At 35.8% G+C, this 26,089-nt stretch overlaps 1 long non-coding RNA gene and 1 other non-coding gene across 2 annotated transcripts in view; both read right to left on the bottom strand.

Annotated features, from left to right (window-relative positions):
• Window positions 1-15,492, bottom strand: part of LOC139893291 (uncharacterized) — a 35,164-nt gene extending 19,672 nt beyond the window's left edge. The window contains exons 1-3 of the long non-coding RNA XR_011774452.1: window positions 14,871-15,492; window positions 14,583-14,645; window positions 14,318-14,377 (exon numbers count right to left, since the gene is read on the bottom strand). This is a non-coding gene — a long non-coding RNA (uncharacterized lncRNA). The remainder of the gene's footprint in view (window positions 1-14,317; window positions 14,378-14,582; window positions 14,646-14,870) is intronic.
• Window positions 15,493-15,955: 463 nt separating this feature from the next.
• Window positions 15,956-16,058, bottom strand: LOC139895490 (U6 spliceosomal RNA). The gene has a single exon (XR_011775929.1). It is a non-coding gene; the product is annotated as a U6 spliceosomal RNA (small nuclear RNA).
• Between the last annotated feature and the right edge of the window lie 10,031 nt (window positions 16,059-26,089).

Below are 26,089 nucleotides of genomic sequence, written 5' to 3' on the forward strand. Positions count from 1 at the left end.
TGCCTTATAAATTTCACAAGAACTTCGCAAGCATCAATATCATATACCGAGGTATATCAATAAACAATGAACGATGAATTATTGATTCATAACTTCATTAGCGAAATATTTCGCGACAATTATGAAATCTCTAAGGTTTTGGAGATTATCTTCAATCGTAAATCAAATGAGTTTAATATTATATTAACTCATTAAATCCATGATTACATCTGAAGAATATATACGAATATAGATCTTCATAAATATTGTAATTAAAAACTCTTCTGTACAAACTGTAAATTGTAAAAATATTTAACGGGTAGGTAAAACCCGAGAAATATTTATATCTCACATTAATATGTTACATTATACATTCTTCAAATTCTGATTCAATAATCAGTAACTATACTAATTACACTCACAAGATATGTGTATCCGTTCACTAAAGAACAACTACTACATATTCTGATTTTGACGTATCAGAATCTAAGTAAAGCTTTAGCAAGTGTTATCTTCCTAAAGATCACTACATTCATGAATTATATTCATTTGTATTCTATGATGAATTATCACATCAAACCATCGAAATTATCATTCATTACTTTTGAAATCAACAACGCCTATTCGTTAACCATTAGATCCGTTAACGATTACAATCAGCGTTTAATCATCTAAAAATAAAATCTCTTGAAACCATCTCGGATTGATAACCAACGATTCAGATTCGTTAACATTGAGAATGCTGACGAAGCAGCAAAAGATATAGATGGTCGTAATGGCCAAAAGTTTGATGATAAAGAATAACGTATTGAAAAAGGCTCAGATTTGGAACTGAAAAACGGATTAAGCTAACCATGAAGGAGACCAAGGACAAATACAAGGACCAAACCCTATATTCAAAGAATCCAGGTAATTCTGGATCCGATGACATCTTTAGAGAATATCTTGCTCCGAAGTCATGCTGAATTTCTAATGGAAGATGATGATTCACAGACCTTACAATCATCATGAACCATGTTACATAACTCTTTCATTCTATTTAACTTCTAAACATATCAAGGAAATATATTTCTTGATGATTCGGTCTTTTTCGGATATTCTGGTAATTTGACAAATCAAATTGTGCTATTACATTTCCTTTCTACTTTGTATATTATGATCATTTGAAACTCCATACCTACGAATTCTGGACCATTACTTGCTTGATTTAAAGTCGAGAAGAGAAAACAAGGTGAAAACGGATACTATGACGATGAACAGCGAATGTTTCTGCATTATCACCAGCCATTGATCCGTATTATTTGACCATGTATAGAAGAACAAGTTGAAGATCTTCTTGGATAAAAAGCACGAGTCTTCGAAAAATAGGTCAGAATATAAAAGACAACAAACATGGAAGATCATAAACCATTTATATCAATAAGTATTGAAAAACAGAGGAGTGGTAGAATTAAAAATACTGTCACCCCTAGAGCATTATAGAAGAACAGAGATTCTTCTGGTGGTAGACTAAAAAGAAGAATGACTGTATACACAGTCAAAATAGTTACGAAAATCAAGAGCGGATGAAGCATCTTCACAAAATTTTCGAAAATAGAATTTTGAAAGTAAGAAGATTGAGGTTGAGAAAATAAGGACGCAGAGATGATTAATTTATATCAAAACTTTTTACCATAGCAACGCGTTAGCCGATTAAGATGATCGTATTAAATCAAAAAGAAAAGGATTCTAATTTCCTTAATTACCGGATCCAAATCTCACAGATTTCAAACGATTATATTCAAATCCCTTAAATTTAGGAGATTCAATAGTGATTACATCGAAAAGTCAAGGCGGACAACTATTACTTCAATACATCCGTTAGTGAGATATTCAGTCGTATTTTTACACGTAACCGAATCATTTCATTCATATTCTTGATGATAAGAAATTGTATACACTTAACTCGTATTCATTACGAAACCGAACGGACCTTAGAAGTCCATCCGTATAGAGATCTCGAAAGATTATTTAATCTTATCATATTATTTGACGAAACACTCGTATATGACCAAATTCTATTATTAAAAGAATGTATGAAGGCTTACGTCTGGAAAGACAAACTATTCAAGCCAAGTATAAACTTTATTTGCAAACTTAGTTATAGAATTCAAGCTCACGTTGAAACGTGGATTTCTAATGATACGAAAATATTTTATTTTCATCAATAACTGCCATCATCCAAATTTCGGGACGAAATTTTCAATAACAGGTGGGTAATGTAACAACCCGAGTTTTTCCGTTAAAACTTCCGTTAAATACTTGACGATCGTTAGTTAAATCATACAATTTTCATACGCCAAATTTTTTTTTTCCAGAATAGTTAACAGTGGCTACGTGAAACTTTTTCGTATTTAAAGTAATTAAATGCGTACTTAATCCTTAGTGGATTACTTGAATTAATATGTTATATTAATTAGTGAACTTAATTCGTGTAGCGACCCCGAAAAATCGTCAAGTGACGGCGTCGACTACGTAGGTCCCATTACATGGTCATAAGTCTTTAAGACAACGTTTGACCAAAATATGTCGCATTCATTTCAATGTAAAATGGTGTTTCAAGTTTACAAAAGAAGTTCGACGGCTAGTTACATTACAATGTTAAACGTACAATTGAAACCTATGCGGCACAATTTAAAAGTAGCCAAAAAGATGCTCCAAATATGCATGTATACTCGACATCCAAGCAAGTATCAAAAGAGTGCGGAAGCATGTATCACTTAAGCATTCAAAACCTGAGAAAAACATAGAAGAATCTGTCAACGAAAACGTTGGTGAAATCATAGGTTTAGTAAATGAGTATGTAAGTAAAATAAGTTGAACCACAAGTTATAGTATAAGTCGATTTTCCGAATCGTTTGAATTCCAAAAGTATTGTTGTTTACCGAGCACCCAATTATCAAAGCTTAACCGTATCATTTACCTCAGCATAAAAGTGTTAGAACATACACCGTACCAGAATATATTTGATTCGCTTAACGGTAGCGAACCGTCCGAATGAGGGTTAGTCAAACCCGTATGGATCCACACAACATAGTCTCGCTTACACCATCTGATGTAATTAATGATAATTGAATTGAGGATTTTCGTTCAAACTCGTCCGTATCTTTGTATTCGTATTCGTGTTCGATGTACAAAAGTATGAAAGGTATATATACATATGAAATGTATATAAGTATGTAACGTATATGTTTCTCAGCCCACGATTTAAAAATATAAAAGTTATTGAAAAAGTGGGACTATGATCTCACCTCGAGTGCACGAGTATAAAAGTACTTCACAAAGTAAACGTGTGCATGAAAGTTGCTTAGCCTTGACCTAAACAAGTAAGTTGTATCAATTTACCGGTTACGACACAAGGTCGGGTGAAATGTGCTCAATTAGTCCTATGGCTCGTTACGACTCGAATAAATAGCATGTGAATCACGTTATCAAGTTTCATGCAAGAATCAAGTATAAAATAAGATTAGAACGATTGCATAAGTGTTTTGTTAAGTTTGACTAAAAGTCAAACTTGGTCAAAGTCAACGAAAAAGTCAATGGGGTCGGGTCGGGTCCCGAACTATTTTCCTAAGCTTAGAAATCATATATGAGCATGTTAGAACAAGTTGCATGTGAATCGGAGGTGCGTAGCACAGCAAACATTATTCAAAAATCGACAAAGTTGGACAGACCACATTGGCGCGCCGCGCGGCTGTGCAGAGAAATCTGGCAGTTTTTAAGTTTTATGCACGAACCTAACTTCAAACAATCACCATTTATGACCCGCAAACAACCAAAACATGTATCTTATATCATCGGAAAGGTATTTTGACAAGGAACACAACTAACTACTTTTCATCAAGCGAAAACATCATTTACAATAACCGATTTCTCACCAAGTGGTCATTCAAGGTCCATTTTCAAAGTTTCAAGTTCTTGAAATGCATTACATGATTCGGGAATCCAATCCACACATGTGATATGCCGTTTTGAAGGTAATTACTCATGCAATACAACTAAACACTTACTAACAACATTTCATGGCATCCAAAGTATCAAAAGTTCATTTCAAGTTCATCAAACCCTAATCAGAATTCACAAAAATCACAAATCATGTATTTGAAGTTTTCTTAATCAACCTACGCATCAAAACGAAGCTAGTGATACTAGTAACACAATTAAAACATGAACTTTAACAATTTAACAACATTTAATCTTCCAAAATCAAATATTAAGCAAACCCATTTTCAAGTGTTCAAACTAGTTACTCAAATCAACAATTCGAACAAACAAAACATATATTCATGTTATACACGAGCCATAGACACTAATTAACACTTTTATAATTCAAAAACATCAAGAACACAAAATCTAGTGATTTTAGAAAGTTACCCAAATGAGATGAAATTGGTATCTAGCCGAAGAGGATGAAGAGAGGATTCCAAATATGTAATTTTTTTGATGTTAGCCTCCAAATCCGAAATTAGATGATGAATCTTGTTTGAGTTCTTGAGAGGAAAAATGGAAGTATGAAAAGAGAGAAAGGGAAAAAATGAGAGGAGGAGGTTGAAGGTTTGACTAGTTGACCTAGTCAAATCTTTGGCCTCTTTGCAAGTTTAGTCCCTCTAGTTCGGGTGCGGGTGCGTGAATTAACCAAACGAATTATTTTGAATTACACGAGAGTACGAGAGATGTTATAATCCAATAACGAAAATATTTTAAGAATTTTAGCTAATGGAGGATACGAATCGAGATACTGAGGATATTATTAAAATACAAAGACGGGCGTTAAAATAATTTAATGGAAAAATGCGGGATGTTACATTACCCACACCTTAAAAGAAATTTCGTCCCGAAATTTAGTTGGAAGCAATAGTCGTGGTTTCTTACTCGAGACCTAGTGTTGTCAATGCTGTGAATAAGTGAAGATACGTCCTCGGATATTCCCACAAATTTTGACAGTCGAGATCTCAGTTTGTATTAAGACTTGGTTTTACGATCCACAATTTCAACCATTTTCCCATGAAGGGGAGTTTGCCATCAATAGTAAGTTTATCTAGGAGAGTAGCACGTTCCTGTTCCGTAGGACACATCTCTAAGTTTGTTGCATGGAACGTAGGGTAAACGGGAACTTAATTGAGTCGAAAGTTCTAAACGGTAGGAGCGGTTCCAATACGCCCCGAGGTTTCAAAAGGATTAATATATCGCGATTTTAACTTTCCCTGATTCCCGAAACGGATTACACCTTCCCAAGGTGCGAGTTCTCAATATTACACGGTTACTGGCTTAGGATTCGAGAGGTTTACGTCGAATATCGGTATAGCCCTTTTGGCGACTACGAGTCGTCTTGAGTCCTTCTCGGACTTGTACGATCTCAACTGTTATTTCTTGAATGAGTTCGGATCCGGTGATTTGATTGCCACATGATTTGGTCCAACGAATAGGGGTATGACATTTGTGGTCATATAGGGTTTCGGAAGTGCGGCGTTAATACACGAATGGTAACTGTTGTGTGAGAGGAGACAACTAAAGGCAACAATACATGTTTGTAACATGTCTTTCCAAGATGTGAAACGTACGTTTGTTTGGTCCGTTGGTTGTGGATGATACATGGTACTCATGTTTAAACGTGTCTCTAAGGCTTCTTGTAACACTAGAAGTGAAACGAGTATTGTGATCCGAGATAATCGACAATGGTACACCGTGTTGGAATAGAATTAAGATATGTTTGAACAAGCTAGTTAGGGTTTGAAAACGTTCATTGGAACAAGTTCCTTACCGGCTACAGAGAACATTTTTCAGGGCTATTCACCCTCGTGGTGAATACTAGTAATACATGATGAGTCTCTCTCTCCATTGAGAAAGTATATAAAAGGTTTCCTTATACAAAAGTACAAGCAAAAGGACAGGAGTGGAATGAGAACTTAGAATAGGATGAGCTCACATCCTGAGGTAGCCATATCGCGCATCTAGTGGTCAAATGTTGAGACCTGGTGGGAAAACGAGATAGAACACATAGTTGTATAGTTCGGGGTTGAGTAGTAGTTGTCCGTATCAGGAGCATGAGGATGATAAGTCAAAGAGAAAGGAAGTATCCTTGGATTGTGTGTTATCTTGGGTCCCAGTAATATCAGACGGTCATAGTGAAATAACAGTGTTATGTAACGTGGTACGTGGTGATGAGAAGATTGATCGGATCCATAATTAAGTATTCCAATCGTTCGTGCAAAAATAACGAATTTCAGTTTCCTTGATTTCGAGTCGAGAAAGTATGCCTTTCGGGCGTTCGAGTAGAAATATTTCCATATTTGAATTTCATTGTGTTAAATGAATTTAGTTAGTAAGGTTGGGGTGAATAATCGCGTTAAAAGTTCGGACACAGAGAGGTTTAGTCCTTTCCTGGGGGAGTTAACGGGGTTAAAGGACGAGTAACACGAGAAAAAGTCAAAAATGAATCTGCGGTAATAATCGGCGAGATCTAAGATTTTACGAGTACAAGTCAGAGTCGTGAGGGTTTCCCGATTACGTGTGGCTTCGATTGCGAGATTTATTGTAATACCCTGACCACTAACAACATGGTCTAGAAATTGGACTTTGTTTAACCAAAGTTCACACTTGGAGATTTTGGTATAGAGTTGCTCTTTCCTCAAGAGTTCAAGCGTAAGACAAAGATGTTGTTCGTCTTCTTCTTTGCTTGAATTGAATAGGTTAGATCATCACATATGAATATGATGACAGATCTGTCTAGATAAGTTTACATATGTAGCGACCCATCAGGCCCATCAGGCCCATGAATACGGAGGAAGCCTTTGTTAAACTGAACGACACTATAAGAAATTCATAACTATCGTAACGAATTTTGAAAACCGTTTTGGAGATAACCGGAATGGGGGTTGATTTTGGAATACACACGGAATTCTTGTGATTGATCAAGAGGTCATCGGTACGGGAAAGGGAATATCGGTTCTTAACCGAAAATTATTTAGTTCACGATAATCTATACACATGTAAGGGATCATTTTCTTCTTAACGAATAGGTTTTGAGTTCCCTAGTTCTATAGGTGTCAAGTCAAAATTCAAATTCTCCACCCAAAAAGTTTAACGTAATAGTTTTTCGTCGGTCACCTGAATGGCATAGGTAGTGTCTAGGGGATATGGTGGTGTGCAAAGAGTACGAGTCAAGGCCTTGGTCATAAAACGTCTAACGGTACCCGAATTGAATAAACATAAAATATAAGGGTTGTTGAGAAGAAACGTACCCGTGACTAGTTGTCACCTCGGGCTTCCTCGGTGTTAATGTTGAAAGCTCGGCCGCGTGTATTGGGGATTGTCTTCTTCTCCGGGCACGCATTCTTAAAATGACCCGGTTGGCCACATTCGAAACAAACGCCCGTCCGGTGTGCATTGGGCGCCTTTTGGGCGACGGGAGCGACGCTCCTACAATCGTTGGCCGTATGACCACTTCCTTGGCACCGGTGGCAAGTTAACTTACCACATTCACCATAATGACGGTTGCGGCATTTGTTGCAAAATGGTTTGCTACATTCGCCATAATGATGTTTGTGGCACTTGTTGCAAGATGGTAGACTTCCGGCATAGCCTTTCTTGTCGTTGGAGGTGAAAGGCTTCTTGGCGGGGTTGTTGTTGTAGTTGCTCAATTCGGGGGCTTCCCATTTTCTTTTGTTGCCACCCGACTTATCCTCGGCTTTATATGCCGACACCTCAATTTCGTCCACCGTTTCGATCAATTGGCGGGCCATATTCAAAGCCTCTTGGTGATTAGCGGGTTTGGATGACATTACTCCTTGTTTGATGCTCTTAGGAAGACCATCCATGTACAGCTCAACCCTTAGAGACTCGGTACTCACGAGATTTGGGCACATCAAGGCTAGCTCAGAAAATCGTTGATTATAGGCCTTTAGGTCATTCCCGACCGCTTTTAAAGTTCTTAGCTCGTGTTCAAGCTTGCGGGTCTCTTCGCGCGGGAAGTATTCGGTGATCGTCTTTCCTCTTAAGTCGACCCAAGAGAGAGCGTGGGCTTCGTGGATACCCACCGATTGTACATACGTATTCCACCATGTGAGAGTGATACCGGCGAAGGTGTGAGTGGAAAATCTGACCTTGTCTTGGTCCCGACAACCGCTTATGCTAAAGACGGCTTCTGTTTGCTCAAACCATCGGGTGAGCACGACCGGTCCCCCGGTTCCATCAAAAGTGTGAGGTTTGCACCCCATGAAGTTCTTATAGGAGCACCCTTCGTTTGAATTACCGGCTCCATTGTTGTTGTTGTTGTGATTGTTGTTATTGTTATTGTTGTTGGAAGAGTGACCGGCCATGGCCGCATCCACGTCGGTGGCTATCATTCGTTGTATAGCTTGTTCGGGAGTTTCGGGAGGAGCGCGTCGACGAGCCATTGTTCCTTCAAGACACAAGAATATCGTTGGTTAGTATTCTCAATAATACCAACCGTGATATGGAATAAGGATAAAGAGAAAATTTCCTTAACCCGCCTTAAATTCTTTATGTCATAATGTCGGAACGTCCATGTGAACCACCGTAATATAATCCCGGAAATTATATTACCCTGATTCACATGTGCATTTAACATTACTTCATAAAGTCAAGGTGGCGTGTCAATCAAATTTAACAACGTGATATCAAAATCGAATAAGAGTTAGATATGATAGGAGAGTTCGAGTATAATGCACAAATAGTCAAGTAGTTCCTACCTCAGTCTATATGCCGGTTGTAGTCTAGATTCACTAATGTACCCTATGACTTGGGGTCGACACCAATGAACTCTAAATCCCTACAACCAACGCTCTGATACCACTTGTAGCGACCCCGACAAATCGTCAAGTGATGGCGTCGACTACGTAGGTCCCATTACATGGTCATAAGTCTTTAAGACAACGTTTGACCAAAATATGTCGCATTCATTTCAATGTAAAAGGGTGTTTCAAGTTTACAAAAGAAGTTCGACGGCTAGTTACATTACAATGTTAAACGTACAATTGAAACCTATGCGACACAATTTAAAAGTAGCAAAAAAGATGCTCCAAATATGCATGTATACTCGACATCCAAGCAAGTATCAAAAGAGTGCGGAAGCATGTATCACTTAAGCATTCAAAACCTGAGAAAAACATAGAAGAATCTGTCAACGAAAACGTTGGTGAAATCATAGGTTTAGTAAATGAGTATGTAAGTAAAATAAGTTGAACCACAAGTTATAGTATAAGTCGATTTTCCGAATCGTTTGAATTCCATAAGTATTGTTGTTTACCGAGCACCCAATTATCAAAGCTTAACCGTATCATTTACCTCAGCATAAAAGTGTTAGAACATACACCGTACCAGAATATATTTCATTCGCTTAACGGTAGCGAACCGTCCGAATGAGGGTTAGTCAAACCCGTATGGATCCACACAACATAGTCTCGCTTACACCATCTGATGTAATTAATGATAATTGAATTGAGGATTTTCGTTCAAACTCGTCCGTATCTTTGTATTCGTATTCGTGTTCGATGTACAAAAGTATGAAAGGTATATATACATATGAAATGTATATAAGTATGTAACGTATATGTTTCTCAGCCCACGATTTAAAAATATAAAAGTTGTTGAAAAAGTGGGACTATGATCTCACCTCGAGTGCACGAGTATAAAAGTACTTCACAAAGTAAACGTGTGCATGAAAGTTGCTTAGCCTTGACCTAAACAAGTAATTTGTATCAATTTACCGGTTACGACACAAGGTCGGGTGAAATGTGCTCAATTAGTCCTATGGCTCGTTACGACTCGAATAAATAGCATGTGAATCACGTTATCAAGTTTCATGCAAGAATCAAGTATAAAATAAGATTAGAACGATTGCATAAGTGTTTTGTTAAGTTTAACTAAAAGTCAAACTTGGTCAAAGTCAACGAAAAAGTCAATGGGGTCGGGTCGGGTCCCGAACTATTTTCCTAAGCTTAGAAATCATATATGAGCATGTTAGAACAAGTTACATGTGAATCGGAGGTGCGTAGCATAGCAAACATTATTCAAAAATCGACAAAGTTGGACAGACCACATTGGCGCGCCGCGCGGGTATATGGCGCGCCGCGCCATTACCTGTGCAGAGAAATCTGGCAGTTTTTAAGTTTTATGCACGAACCTAACTTCAAACAATCACCATTTATGACCCGCAAACAACCAAAACATGTATCTTATATCATCGAAAAGGTATTTTGACAAGGAACACAACTAACTACTTTTCATCAAGCGAAAACATCATTTACAATAACCGATTTCTCACCAAGTGGTCATTCAAGGTCCATTTTCAAAGTTTCAAGTTCTTGAAATGCATTACATGATTCGGAAATCCAATCCACACATGTGATATGCCGTTTCGAAGGTAATTACTCATGCAATACAACTAAACACTTACTAACAACATTTCATGGCATCCAAAGTATCAAAAGTTCATTTCAAGTTCATCAAACCCTAATCAAAATTTACAAAATCATAAATCATGTATTTGAAGTTTTCTTAATCAACCTACGCATCAAAATGAAGCTAGTGATACTAGTAACACAATTAAAACATGAACTTTAACAATTTAACAACATTTAATCTTCCAAAATCAAAGATTAAGCAAACCCATTTTCAAGTGTTCAAACTAGTTACTCAAATCAACAATTCGAACAAACAAAACATATATTCATGTTATACACGAGCCATAGACACTAATTAACACTTTTATAATTCAAAAACATCAAGAACACAAAATCTAGTGATTTTAGAAAGTTACCCAAATGAGATGAAATTGGTATCAAGTCGAAGAGGATGAAGAGAGGATTCCAAATATGTAATTTGTTTTGATGTTAGCCTCCAAATCCGAAATTAGATGATGAATCTTGTTTGAGTTCTTGAGAGGAAAAATGGAAGTATGAAAAGAGAGAAAGGGAGAAAATGAGAGGAGGAGGTTGAAGGTTTGACTAGTTGACCTAGTCAAATCTTTGGCCTCTTTGCAAGTTTAGTCCCTCTAGTTCGGGTGCGGGTGCGTGAATTAACCAAACGAATTATTTTGAATTACACGAGAGTACGAGAGATGTTATAATCCAATAACGAAAATATTTTAAGAATGTTAGCTAATGGAGGATACGAATCGAGATACGGAGGATATTATTAAAATAAAAAGACGGGCGTTAAAATAATTTAATGGAAAAATGCGGGATGTTACAATTCGGTTGATGAATTAAACTAGAAACGATACGATTAAAGTTAATCGCCTAGAAAACTTTTCAGTTAACGGAACTCAGAAAAACGATAGAATAATTATTCTTAATAATTATTGAACTTATGAAAGAAATTTAATTTATTATTTACTTAATGAATTAAACACGGTGATTTTGTTTCAACGACTAGTTAACATTCCGAAGATTCGGTACGGTTAATGGCACTCGAAACGAACCACGCGCGAACAAGCTTTTACACAAAACGAGCCTGAGACCCGAGCCTGAGGCCACATGGCCATGACCTCATACCTCATCATCCTTGGTCCCATGAGTAGCCAATGCATGTTGACTATTAGTTTAGGCCCATGTTTGTTGACTTTTGGTTGTTTAGGACACTAACTATATTCTCTTAATTTCTAAGTAACAAGAGAACATGTCCCATTCTTTTTCCTATCATTCTTGCTCCATGATTGCAGCCCCATACACACCAAATAATCCCATACCTTCATCCCTACAATTCTCCATCAAGTTTTGATCTCTTGTTTTTGCTTCTTTGATCAATATTGTTGCTTGCATCGTTCTCTACGCGTTTGTATAAACGATTTTGTGATCAAAGGTATAAACACATAAACTCTAATCTCTAAAATCAGATTGTTATTAAGGTTTCATGGATTAGGTTGTCTATTGCTCAAGTCTTGATGTTTGATGAATACTAGATGCGATAAATTGCTCGTCTTGATTGTTTTATGCGAAAACCGAATTTGTATTTGATGTGTACAGTAATTTTAATTTTTCAATTGTATGATATTATATTATAATTAGATTTCTTGCGAAAAACTATTAATTTTAGGCTTTGGATTCGCTTGATTTCATTTCCGGATGATCAAGTTATGGCCAATTGAAATTAACGTTGTGTTTTTGTGATTGATCAGAAATATGGGTTTGATAGACCACGAATTGAATTGTTAAATTTATACCATTGGATAGGTAATTTAAAAACACTCAGTTTACACTAGGATATCATGTCGTTTGCTTATGTAAAACCCGAGATATGCTTGAATTAGTGTAAAAGTAGTTTGATACTGCACTTGCATGAAAATGACCTTGTATGATAAAATGTGTTAGATTCTGTGATTAAAGCTTTGCATATTTGAAATCTACACAAAAATTAATTCATCTTTCATGTAGATATCATAGGCTAATTGTATCTAGATCTTCAGCTAATCGCATACGAATGTGACTAGCGAAACTAGAATCGAATCTGTAAATTGCTCTCTGTTTTATACTCTGTGGATTGTGTTTATTGAATGAGCATGTAAGCTTCTGGAATATGAATTTTAACATGATATGTGACTTATTATTAGTTTATGTAAATCTCCGAAACCTTATGCATTGGGCACAATAGGGCCATACTTTATGTAAATTGTGATTTGAGCTGAAAAACTGAATGTTCAATTTGCATGAATAAACTGTAGAAATTGGCTAAACCAAAATTTCTTGATTTTTGATATGTGTTAGTTTAACTTGTTTGTGAACTATGGCCACTGGTCTTGTATCGATTGCATGTTCCTAACTCCGGTTATAGCTAAAACTAAATCAGTGCGCGGTCAGAAACTGACTTGGTGAACCCCAAATGTACCCCTTCTGATTCCTGACTTTTAATTATCGTATGAGACCCTGGACGGACTTTTTGGAATAAATTTTGAGTATACTTATGATCTGGAGTTTTCCAAGTTTACTTGAATTTTGTACTATGAGATAATATGCTAAGTTTGCTACATGTGCATGAACTTTGTGCACAACGATAAACTGAAATTGTGAAATTGACCAATTATGATCTAAAACGTGTTGTTTGACTTAGGTTTGATATGTTGACCAACATTTGACATGAAACTACTGATGTTGACTTTAGTTGACTACTTTGACCAAGTTTGACTTTCGGTTTGACTTCGGTTGACTTTGTTTGACTTGCATGAATTAGTTGACTGTATGTTGACTTCTACTTTGAAACGCGTCGATTCGAGCAATAAGACAACTTATACTATGAAACCAAACTTGTTTAAGACATATTTATTGACCAACCTAAATACATATACTTAGGTTGCATTACTCGGCTATAAACCGTACAAGTAAATTGTCCACTTTTCAATCCGAGCTTTATTCAAAGGTGAGTCTACAGTCCCGCTTTTTACATGTTTTCAGGGATGAGAATACACACTGTTATACTTATATTATCAAATGCTTTTTGTATTGACACGAGTACTATATCTGCATATTGAGTTTGTACACAAAGCCTCTAGCTTGAATACTTTAAATACCATCGGTGTAGGCACAATTTAGATGGACGGATCCGTTAGGTTGACAACCTCACCCGCTATAAAAACTGTGGTGCATTTACTTTGAACATAATACATTCGTAGAAGTGTATAACATTTTTATGAGGTAAAGGCAGGTATAGTGGATTCTATACTTGGGTCATTGCTAGTATTCAGGTGCTCATAGATTATGCAAACGTTTTGCAACTTGGAGTTGTACTTGTAAAATCTCGTGGTCAAGGAAACTAAACTATATTTCTGATAACTGTTTTTCAGATACTATACAACGTTATTTAAAACTGTGATTTACGAACAAATGAGATAAAACTTGACATGGTATTGTCTACGAATATTTGAAACTTGACATGGTATTGTCTACAAATGATTGAAACTTGACATGGTAGTGTCAACAAACTTTTGAAATGGGACACGGAGTTGTCTAACTTTTAACATTGAACCTTGGTGGTCTTCCACTAATAACCGTTTTCGAAATGTATTTCTTAAACATATTGTATTGTTTACCTAAAACCTGTAGATTCACTCAACATTGTTGTTGATCCGTTTTGCGTGTTTTATTCTCAGGTATTAATTGCTTCCGCTGTAGAATATTGCTGTTACGTAGAAGTCAAGTCAAGCACTGGGACCAGAGTTAACATTCCGTTAAAGGGATTTTTGACGGGGTGTTAAAAATAGCCATGTTATAATATTGTCAAATACGATAATATCTTAAACGATAATAAGATCTAGTTATCACATATCAGATGCAGGAAGATGTACCTTAAAAACCAGTGAGGTGATCAATTGCTGCATAATCTTCTATCGATCCAGAAAATATTGCTGAAATGAAAATTTGGATCATTAGACCAACCAATGAATATATCATATTCATCTTTCTGTGTTTATACGTTTCTATGTTTTGGGTCGGTTTAATATTAGATAGTTCTCACACTATTAAGAAAATACTTGCTAAACGAAAATATTAAATGATCAACACAAATGGACGAAAGATCAATAGTTCAGAGTTGAAACAAATTTTTCTTACATTTTTGTCATCTCCTTCATTGGAAGTGTGGTGTCCATCATACACTCCGTACACAAAATCATCCTATACCCGAATACAAATTTTGGTTAATAAATTGAAATCCATTGAAGAAACATAATATTAGTTTCAAACACAAAGGTTTTGTCTTTTAGGCAAGATTCATTTTAGTTTAACATAAGTACTTAATAATTAATCAAATTACTACTAAAATTCCCCTAGCAGTTATCAAATTTGTTATCTTTATCATCTTTTTAAATTTAAAGAAGAAGAGAAAGAAACATATATTACTGATATTGTCCCATCGATCTACGGGATCTTCATTTAGATCAGGTTCGATATCGGTTTCATTTCACTGAAGCACTTTTGTCCTAAGACCATGATCCATTACGACCCAAATCCAAACAAAATCAAAGTTTAACGTTAATCCCGGTGGTCTAAATTGCTTTCATCATCATTTAAAATACCATACAGGTTACTGAACCACTAATTCATCAGAATCATCTAAAGAACTCCATCTGCACAAACAATACAACTGCCTAACTAAATCATCACTAATTATGATTCACAGTCTTGTTGTGCATATAACATTGACTAATTGTTCATGGATCATATGAGGATTAAGCTAGCCTTGATGCCAACTACTAACTAGCCTTAATATGCCCCTTTTTGTGCTAAACCTCCCTAATTTTCATAAATGTAGAATTGTATGATTACTAATGTGAAAGATTAATCGATTTTCACCCTGCTACGGTTGAAGACAAAATCCTGGTGGAATATGTATGAACTAAACATATCAATGGCATTCATCCTAAGTTCCAACTTTAAACATTAAAGCTACTAAATACAAGGAATACATACTATCATTGCATGATCAGTGCAACTAACATATTATAAGATTTTAGCTTACAACCATAACATTAGAAGAACAACTTCATATACAACTAGAGTACAATAAATTCATGAAAATCAGCATTCCACAGTCTAAAAACTTATAAAAAGCCACAAGTGATTAATCATCACCCGATCACAAGTTTAAGATAAAAGCCTTAATTTAAAACCCTAAATGATGTCATAAATTTATCAACGGCAGAAAGACTCATTTATAAATCTAAACCCTAATTGATAGCCTAAACCATCAGTAACACAAAGGCCCTAATTCATACTGAAGTAAATCTATCAATGGCAATGAAACCCTAATTTTAGTTTTGAGCCGAAGATCTAAACATAACAACTGGACCAAAACCCTAAATCACACATAAGTAACTCTATCAATGGCAAAAAAAACCCTAATTACGTGAAGATAGAGCAAAAAGATAGAGAATTTTGGGGAGAAACATCAGATTACGAAAAAATATCGAGAATTTTGGTCGAAAAAAAATTTGGACCATTTCTCGATTTATGCGTGTCATCCTTGCGCAGGGGCCATGCTAATCTTCTCTGTATCATTCCCATTTTATCGGATGTCCCCGAAGGGACGATTGTTAGAGCTTGCCTGCGTACTATAAACTTACAGACGAAGCTATTTCTGGTCGATGTGGGACTAGCTACAGTAGTTTAACACAAAATACGTAGTTACGTTCCTTACATTTGAACTATTCTCAATTTTTATTTATTTAATAAATACTTTCTTAAAAGCCAATTTTTTTTATTATTGTCAGTATTATTTTTCCTAATAACATTTGGGTGCTTCTAGTTTCATCAATTATTAAGTAAAATATAGCTTATGTAATATGTTGATTATAACAATACGAAACTTTATTTTAGAGGCATTAAAATTTAGTTTATGTAATACTAGTTTATAACTCGTAAATTTGCGAGCTTAATTTGATATAGATTAACAATAAATATATATGAATGAATGTACAAATTTAGTTACAATTTAAGAATACTAGATAGTCATACGAAATCACGGATAAATAATATTAGGGGTACAAACTCGATAAGTAAAATCACTTTTTCTTACTTTTAATTTTTTTTGTTTTAAGATTCATAAATCAGTATCAAAATATTCTCCTAATCTATATTTTTATAAGACAAAAACATTCGATGAATGATTATAATAATCGTGATGAATGATTAACTATAATAATCGTGATCGTCTAAAAATCGGTGATAAATTATAATAATCGTGATGAATGATTAACTATAATCATTCATCAAAAACGAGTGATGGATGATAAAATAATCATTCATCACTCGTTTGATGAATGATTAATTTAATCAATCATCACGATTATTATTATTCATCACCAATTTTGTTAACGATTTTGTTAAAAAAAAAAAAATTGTATTTTTTGTGTTTTCTTCTATTTGCATATTAAGAGACCCTAAAAGATGATTTCTTTTAAAAAAAAAATAAAATTCTGCTTAGCCGGTTTGTACCCGTTTTAAAACTTATCCATGCATCTTGCCCCTATATATATATTTAGGTTAAGGGGTTAGAATTAAGGTTTATATTGAGTTTTAACACGGACAGTTTATAGTTTAGCGTTTACCCTAAACTCTAAATCGTGCTAAATTTAGAAGGAAAAAAAAAAAAAAAAAAAAAAAAAACCTCAATTCAAACAAACTTATCCAATTTCGAACAAAACTAGATGAATTCGAACAATTTTGTCCAAGTTGGAACAAATTTTCATTCTACAATTTGTTAATACAAATATGAATTTGAACAAAAAAATGGCATTACAAAAATGTTGGAACCTACATTATTACAAGTGTTGGAGCTAAAATTTTCCCTCATGCTCTAATACTAAAATATAAAATGAATAAAAGAGTAAAAGAACATCAAAAACTCCATGGACTACATTTCTAATAACTCTTTGCTACCTTTCATAAGCTAACAAAGGCTTTATAATAGTCAAGATATAAACATACAATAATCAATATTTAACTACCTACTAACCACTATCTATTTAACTATCTAATATTATGTGTACGTGGATCACTACTCACAATACTAAAAAATGGGTACCCTATCTCACGTACACCTTTTGAATCCATGCATTTGTTACAATTGTGCACCAAGGAGTTTGAATTCATTTAACTCCTACTTGGGCTGCAATATCTAAATGGGTCACACTATTCTTTCTGGTTGCCAAAACAATGGGCCATACTTAGACTTTCAAGTTTACCCTAACAATTATTCCCCTAATCTTGAATTTCTTTCTAGATCTTGTCGCCGCCTACTACTGCTTTATTTTTTTCTTGATCAAAAAATAAAATTATGATCAAACAATAAAATTATGATCAAACCTGCTATTTTTCTTCTATATACGGCTGTAATTTTATGCTTTTTTATTGCTATGTCGTTGCTTCTTCCTGCTAATCTGATGCTTACTACCACTGATCAAACTACTACTTTTTATCAGCTTTACTGCTGGCGCTTTTCATGTTGTTGTGCTTTTTCTGCTGCTGTAATCAACTGCCTTTTACAGCATCTTTCTTGCTAATTTTAATCTATAAATCAACTTCTTAACTGCTGCTGAATTTTTGCAATTTAATGCTTTTTAATAGCTATTTACAGCCGTTGTTTCGTGCTTTTACAACCGGTAGTTACTGATGCACGCTTTCCTACTGCGTGCTTTCCTGCCTTATGCGCGCTTTTGCTTTCGCAACCTCTGCCGCACTTTCTGTTATTCTACTAATCTTTCATAAGATCTTTCTACTGTCTGCAAATCTGCCTTCTTACAACCTGTTGTTACATCTACTGCTACGTTTTTGATGATCAATGGTGATCATCCCTACTTTTCTCCTACTGCCTTTAGTCTATCTTATTGCGAACCAAGATCTACTACCTGCTCTAGATACCAATTGTTGGAATATACATTTTCCTTCATGCTCTAATACTCAGATATAAAATAAATAAAATAGTAAAAGAACACCAAAAACTCCACGGACTACATTTCTAATAGCTCGCTACTACCTTTCATAAACTAACCAACAAAGACTTTATAATAGCCAAGATACAAACGTACAATAATCAATATTTAACAACCCACTAACTATTATCTAATTAACTATCTAATATTATGTGTACGTGGATAACTACTCACAATACTAAAGAATCGGTACCCTATCTCACGTACATGTTTTAAATCCATGCATTTGCCTAAAATTGTGGACGGAGCCACCAAAGAGTTTGACTTCTTTAATCCTTCAATCACGTACACTCTATTTTTTCATTTAACTCCCACTTGGGCTGCAATATCTAAATGGTCCAAACTATTCTTTCTAGTTGGACTTGACTTGGACTGCCAAAACAACGCGCCATAACAAAAAGAACAGATGCAAAAACACATTTAGCATGCTTTTAGAAGATGAACTGCTACTGTAATTTGTATTACATTATCGAAATAACGAACCAGTTTCAAATTTTATATACTTATAGGCTTATGATATAGATTTGTAAAACCGTAACGTGAAATTTCGGCACTCAAAAGTATAAAAATTCTAATGAAAACCTAAAGGTTGATCAGTTTTCACCCAGCTCCTATTGAACACAAAAATCCTTGCGGATTATATGGACCAAAAATATCAAAGGCATTCATCCAAAGTTTCAAGTTTCAACCATAGAGCTACTAAATAATAGGAATACATATACATATTTATCGTGCATCATCACTGCAACTAACTTATTTTATGATTTTAGCTTACAACAACCATTTAAGCTTGAACTACAACATAAACAGAACATAATCATTCCAAAATCTAAAACTTATGAGAAGCCACAAGTTATTAATTGATCATCACCCGATTACAAGTTTAAGACAAAAACCGTAATAGATAATGAACTGAAATTTACCAGTGACACAAAACCCAAAATGAGGATCAGATATATCAAAAAGTAAAATTTAAAAACCTATTTATGTTCTAAATCTATCAACAGCATAAAGACACTAAATTATAAATCTAAACCCTAATTGAAAAAAAGAAAATTTGTTTGAAAAAACATTGAACTTTCACCAATTCCTATTGTATCATTTTCAAAATCGAGCATTTGCAGGTTTTCGATCTCGACCTTTATAATCAAGACCCATTTTCAAAATCGACGAAATGCCTTCATTTCCGACTTAGTGTCTTTCATTCTTCAATTCTGACGGTGGTGGTGTACGACGGTGATTGTGCGCTTCGATTCTCTCATGTGAATTGAGATTTTTTTTTAATGTAATGAGTAATATGCGTTGGATGGTATACAATGCGTTGGATAATACGGTTGTTAACACAACAAATAAGCTGAAATTTGAATGTAAAAGAAGATGTGTCTAGTTGAATACTTTCGTAAAATCAGAAAGTAATTCTGATCTGATTTGGTTGAAAGGTTTGTTCAATTTAGTGTAATGTGTTATGTTAATTTAAGTAAATATTGTGTGCATCAGTTACAAAAATAAAGATATATGTGAGAGACTAATAATGTAATTTTGTGTAGAAAAAATAAGTGATGTAATGTGATGCCCCGTACATAACCATCGTGTATGAATCATCAACAACAGGATCATTACAAGGTCAAATACTATATGCGGTTTCAAAATAAGTTTGCATTCATGATAAAAGGTGACGTTTAACCAACGTCAAATGTTTAACAACCAAAAGTATGCTTCTACGAATAGCAAGCAATAATAGTACGTGACCCATATGTCGTTACAAATATATCGTTTCAAAAGTAATAAAGTTTGAATGCAAGATAAAATATTTCATGCGGTGACATCTCTAATAAGCACAGCGGAAGTCTACAAGGCATTACTAGTACAACAGCGGAAGCAAGCAAACCTTAAGCACCTGAGAAAAACATGCTTAAAAACGTTAACACAAAGGTTGGTGAGCTATAGTTTAAGTATAACAGTAATGTAATGTTGGCCACGAGATTTCAGTGCTGCAAACAGCGTTTCAAAATAGTATGATAAAGTATATGTTTAACCGTGGGCACTTGGTAACTAACTTAACGTTTATCACCCCCCTAAAAGTACACTTGGCGAGTGTGTATGTTTACGAAGTATTAAACACTCGTTAAATGCTAGCGCTACTAGCCCGAGTGGGGATGTCAAACCCTATGGATCCATATCTAAGATTCGCGTTCACCGGTTCAAAAACCAATGACTAAACGTTACCGAGCTAAGGGAAAAGTTTATGCCGTTGTATAACCCACACATATATAAAGTTTAAGTACTCGTGCCTAGTATGTAAAACGTAAAATGCGCATGTATTCTCAGTTCCCAAAATAGTTAAAGTAAAAAGGGATGCTATAACTCACAGTGGAAAGTAGTAAAAGTCGATACGCGGAAAGGTAAGCAAAGTGGTTGGTCCGAAAAGTCTTCAACCTAAGTCAAAAGTTACTAAGTCAGTAAAACGTTCACAAAGGTTTAAATGTATGTAAATTAGGTCTTAAGTATCATCATCATTCATCATCAAACAAAAAGTGTAAACTAAGTTTCAAGTCAAGACTAGGGTTTGAAATAAAGGCTGACTTCGTTCAGTCTCCACGACCTCTATACAAACTGAAATGAAGTGGTCATGGCTCCGTATATGAGTCTCCTAGAGGCTGACCAATTTCCAGAACCAAACTCGTCTTCGTTTGACCGTGGTGACGGTTTAAGTGCGAGTGGGTCAGAAATTTCAGCACAACGTTAATAGGGTGTAGTGACTTTCGGGAGGCCATAGATCCTAAACCACGGATTAAGACGAGGTCTAAATGAAAAATCATCTACTCGAACCGAACTAACTAAAAATCAACTTTACAGTAGCCTAGGTAGTCTGATCAGTTCCAGAAACAGTAGCTAAAGGTGTTCCGGTGGGTTCTTGGTGCTTGATGCTCATCACGGTTCTCATCCTTGATGCGTATAGCTTCAAGTGTACAATTCGTTGATGGGTTTGCATCATCTTAACCAAGATTTGACCATCATAACACTAGTGTAAGTCTAAGATAAGTAGCACAACTCATTTAAGTGTTGCAAGTAGTTTGATGAACCAAAGTTACATCAAGATCTTAGATCCCACACATACAAGAGTTATAAAAGTAATATTAAGCTACAAACTTGAAAGTAAACTAAATAATCAAGATCTTAAGTTGTAGAACTTAGATCTTAGCTAGATCTTAAAGATCCTAGACTAGAAAGTCTAGATCTAGTGTTCTTAAGTTAGATCATAAGTTACAAAACTTGGATCTTAACTTTAATGAAACCATAAGTTATGAAACTTAGATTTTCAACTTGAAAAATGTATGTAAGCTTGTAAGCCCTTATTTACAACAAAATTAGAAGACCATAAGATATAGAAACTTAGATCCAACATAAATGTATGAAGTTATAACTAGAAAGTTATACTTCCATGTTCTTGAACTTATAAAGTTAACTTTTAGTTTCAAGAAATATGAGATCAAGATTAACTAGTAATACTTGATCAAAATAACAATATTACAACTTTAATGTACTTACAAAAGAAAGAAATAAACTAAAGTACAAGTATTATGTTCATGTTTTGTTTCATACTTAGGAAGATTCAAATCAAAGTTTGAATCTTAGGATTTAAGTCTACAAACATGAACACAAGTATGAATATGAAACTTATGAACTTTAAATCTTGAAAACACTTAAATGTAGAACCATAAACTAGTAAGTTTAGATTCTTGTTCTTGGTTCTTCATCAAACAAAAGATGGAAGTAACCAAGATTACATGAAGATACAAGTTAGAAAACTTGATCTTTAATCATAAACAAGAAACAACAACAAGTAACAACAACTACAACTAGTAAATAATGATGATGGATGGTGGTTTTAATGGAAGAAAAAGAAAGAAAATAAAGCTTGTTACTTACAATATTTGAGAGAAAAAAGAGAGAAAAATGTAAGTAAGTTGTGTGTGTGTAAAAGTGAAATGGAGACTAGTGTATAAGTAACAAAATAAAAAAAAAAAAAAATTGAACTCCCTCACACCCCATGAAGCTCACGGTTTGGAGGTGCCAAAAGGGGGAAGTCAAGTCTTCAACTTTCATGCATGGAGAGATGGGGTGAGCTTGAAATGGTATTAAAGCTAAAGGGTGTGGGAAAATGGTGTAAATGTACTAGTAACTAGATTCCTTTACTAATTAATCCAAGTTAAGTCCTTAACAAGTCATTAACATAATGTTGGGCTCCTAATAGTCCATCAAGAGAAGTAGGGTGGGCTTCCAAGTCCATTAACATGAATCCATTGATAAAAGCCCAAGTCTAAGCAAGTAAGCAACAATTAATTTAAATAAAGCCCAAGTAATTAACTAGTAACCTTAGTTAATTAAAAATGACTAATATTAATTAATCATGAATGTAAATAATATTCAAAAATATTATTCGTGTAAAGTACGTGTGTCACAAAGACAAATCGGGCCATGAAAAGTTAATCCCGGTAACAAGTAAATGTAATAAAATACATTCATTAATGCGCAAGTATTAATAATAAATATTATTAATAAAGGTTGGAAAAACCAGGGTCGTTACATTACCCACATGTTAAAGAAAATTTCGTCCCGAAATTTTAAGCTGAGGTAGATGAAGGAGTCGGGAAAAGGTGAGGATATTTCTGCATCATTTGATCCTCTCGTTCCCAGGTAAACTCAGGTCCTCGTTTGGCATTCCATCGTACTCGGACAATCGGAATCTTGTTGTGTTTCAAAACTTTGACCTCACGGTCCATAATTTCGACCGGCTCTTCCACGAAGTGGAGTTTGTCATCAATCGTAAGTTCCTCCAGTGGTATGACAAGTTCCAGTGGAGCAAGACACTTCTTCAAATTCGATACATGAAAGGTAGGATGAACTGAGCTCAATTGAGTTGGAAGATCTAAACGGTAAGCAACGGGTCCAACACGCTCCAAGATTTCAAAAGGACTAATGTATCGCGGGTTTAACTTCCCACGTTTTTCAAAATGGATCACACCTTTCCAAGGCGCGACCTTCATCATTACACGGTCACCCACGTTGAATTCAAAGTCTTTACGTTTAAGGTCTGCATAACTCTTTTGGCGATCACGGGCCGTCTTGAGTCTCGCCTGAATTTGAACAATCTTCTTAGTTGTTTCATGGACTATCTCGGGTCTGGTGATTTTTGTTTCGCCTACTTCAGCCCAACAAATAGGAGATCGGCACTTGCGGCCATACAACGCTTCAAAAGGTGCGGCATTAATACTCGAATGATAACTGTTGTTGTAAGAGAATCGGCTAGCGGCAAATGCCTTTCCCAAGCCTTTCCAAAATTAATGACACATGCACGCAACATGTCCTTCAAAGTCTGAATTGCGCATTCGCTTTGTCCGTCGGTCTGTGGGTGATACGTAGTACTCATGTCGAGATGAGTTCCCAAGGCTTCTTGTAAAGAACTCCAAAATCTGGAAGCAAAACGGGGATCATGATCTGAGATGATCGATAAGGGCACACCATGATGAGATACAACATCTTTGATGTATAGTTGAGCTAGTATCTCCATCGTATCTGTTTCCTTCATGGCTAAGAAGTGTGCAGATTTGGTAAGACGGTCAACGATAACCCAGATGGTATAGTATCCGTCCACCATCTTTGGTAACTTCGTAATGAAATCCATTGTTATCCTTTCCCACTTCCATTGCGGGATTTCCGGTTGTTGAAGTAACCCAGAAGGCCTTTGATGCTCGGCCTTAACTTTCGAGCAAGTCAAACACTTCCTAACATAAGTTGCAATGTCCTTCTTAAGATTAGGCCACCAATACTGTTCCTTAAGATCATGGTACATTTTGCCGGCTCCTGGATGAATCAAATATCTCGACTTGTGGGCTTCATCTAATATAAGGTTCCGTAGATCTCCATAAGGAGGTACCCAAATTCTTCCGGCATAGCATCGGAGTTCAGTCTCTTTAACTTCAAATCGAGAAACGAGAATGTTCAAGTATTCATGAGATATATTCTCTTCCTTGAGAGCCTCATCTTGGGGTGCTCGGATTTGGCTATTGAGGTTCGAATGAATGGTGATGTTCAGTGCCCGAACACGAAGAGGTGCCATCCTCTCCTTTTTGGCTCAAAGCGTCGGCTACAACATTGGCCTTGCCAGGGTGATAACGAAGTTCACAATCATAGTCGTTCAGCATCTCGATCCATCGACGCTGTCTCATATTCAGTTGCTTCTGATCAAAGATGTGTTGGAGGCTTTTATGATCGATGAAAATAGTGCTCTTAGTTCCATAAAGATAGTGTCTCCACAGTTTTAATGCAAAGACAACGGCTCCAAGCTCGAGATCGTGAGTGGTGTAATTTCGCTCGTGAATCTTCAGTTGTCGGGAGGCGTAAGCAATAACCTTTGTGTGTTGCATCAGTACACAACCAAAACCACTTTTTGAAGCATCGCAATAAACGACAAAATCGTCACTGCCTTCAGGAAGTGATAAGATAGGTGCGGTGGTTAACTTCTTTTTCAAGGTTTGAAATGCTGATTCCTATTCGGGTTCCCAAATGAACTTCTTGCCCTTGTGAGTCAGCGCGGTCAAAGGACGCGCAATCAGAGAGAAACTTTCAATAAATCTTCGGTAGTAACCGGCGAGGCCTAAAAATTGGCGGATGTGTGTCGGGGTAGTGGGGGTCTCCCACTTGCTGATAGCTTCAATCTTTGCGGGATCTACTTTGATACCCTGGTCGCTCACAACTTGACCCAGAAATTGGACTTCCTTCAACCAAAACTCACACTTGGAGAACTTTGCATAAAGTTGCTCTTGTCTCAAGAGTTCAAGCACTAATCGCAGATGTTGCTCATGTTCTTCTTCGCTTTTGGAGTAGATGAGGATATCATCTATGAAGACGATAACGAACTTATCCAGGTATGGATTGCAGACACAATTCATGAGATCTATAAACACGACAGGTGCGTTGGTTAAACCGAATGGCATCACGAGAAACTCATAATGACCATAACGAGTTCTGAATGCTGTCTTCATCACATCGCTTTCTTTCACCCTCAATTGGTGATAATCGGATCGCAAATCGATCTTAGAGTAAATGCTCGATCCTTGTAGTTGATCAAAAAGATCGTCAATTCGGGGAAGAGGATACCGATTCTTAATCATCAATTTGTTGAGTTCACGGTAGTCGATACACATGCGGAATGACCCGTCCTTCTTCTTCACAAATAAAATAGGTGCGCCCCAAGGCGAGAAACTTGGTTGGATAAATCCACGGTCTAGCAGTTCTTGTAATTGGCTCTGCAACTCTTGCATTTCGGAAGGTGCGAGTCGATAAGGTGCGCGAGCTACAGGTGCAGCTCCTGGCACTAAATCGATCTGAAACTCTACTGCTCTCGGCGGTGGTAATTCAGGCAATTCTTCTGGGAAGACATCGGAAAATTCGTTCACAATTCGTACGTCATCCACACTCTTCACCTCAGTTTCTAATGTTTTCACATGTGCTAAAACAGCAAGACATCCTTTCTTCATGATCTTTTGCGCTTTCATGCAGCTAATGAGATTTAGTTTCGAGCTACATCTCTCTCCGTAAATAATCAGTGGCTCACCATTTCCGTGT

Source organism: Rutidosis leptorrhynchoides, chromosome 2, assembly GCF_046630445.1.
Source record: "Rutidosis leptorrhynchoides isolate AG116_Rl617_1_P2 chromosome 2, CSIRO_AGI_Rlap_v1, whole genome shotgun sequence".
NCBI lineage: Eukaryota > Viridiplantae > Streptophyta > Magnoliopsida > Asterales > Asteraceae > Rutidosis > Rutidosis leptorrhynchoides.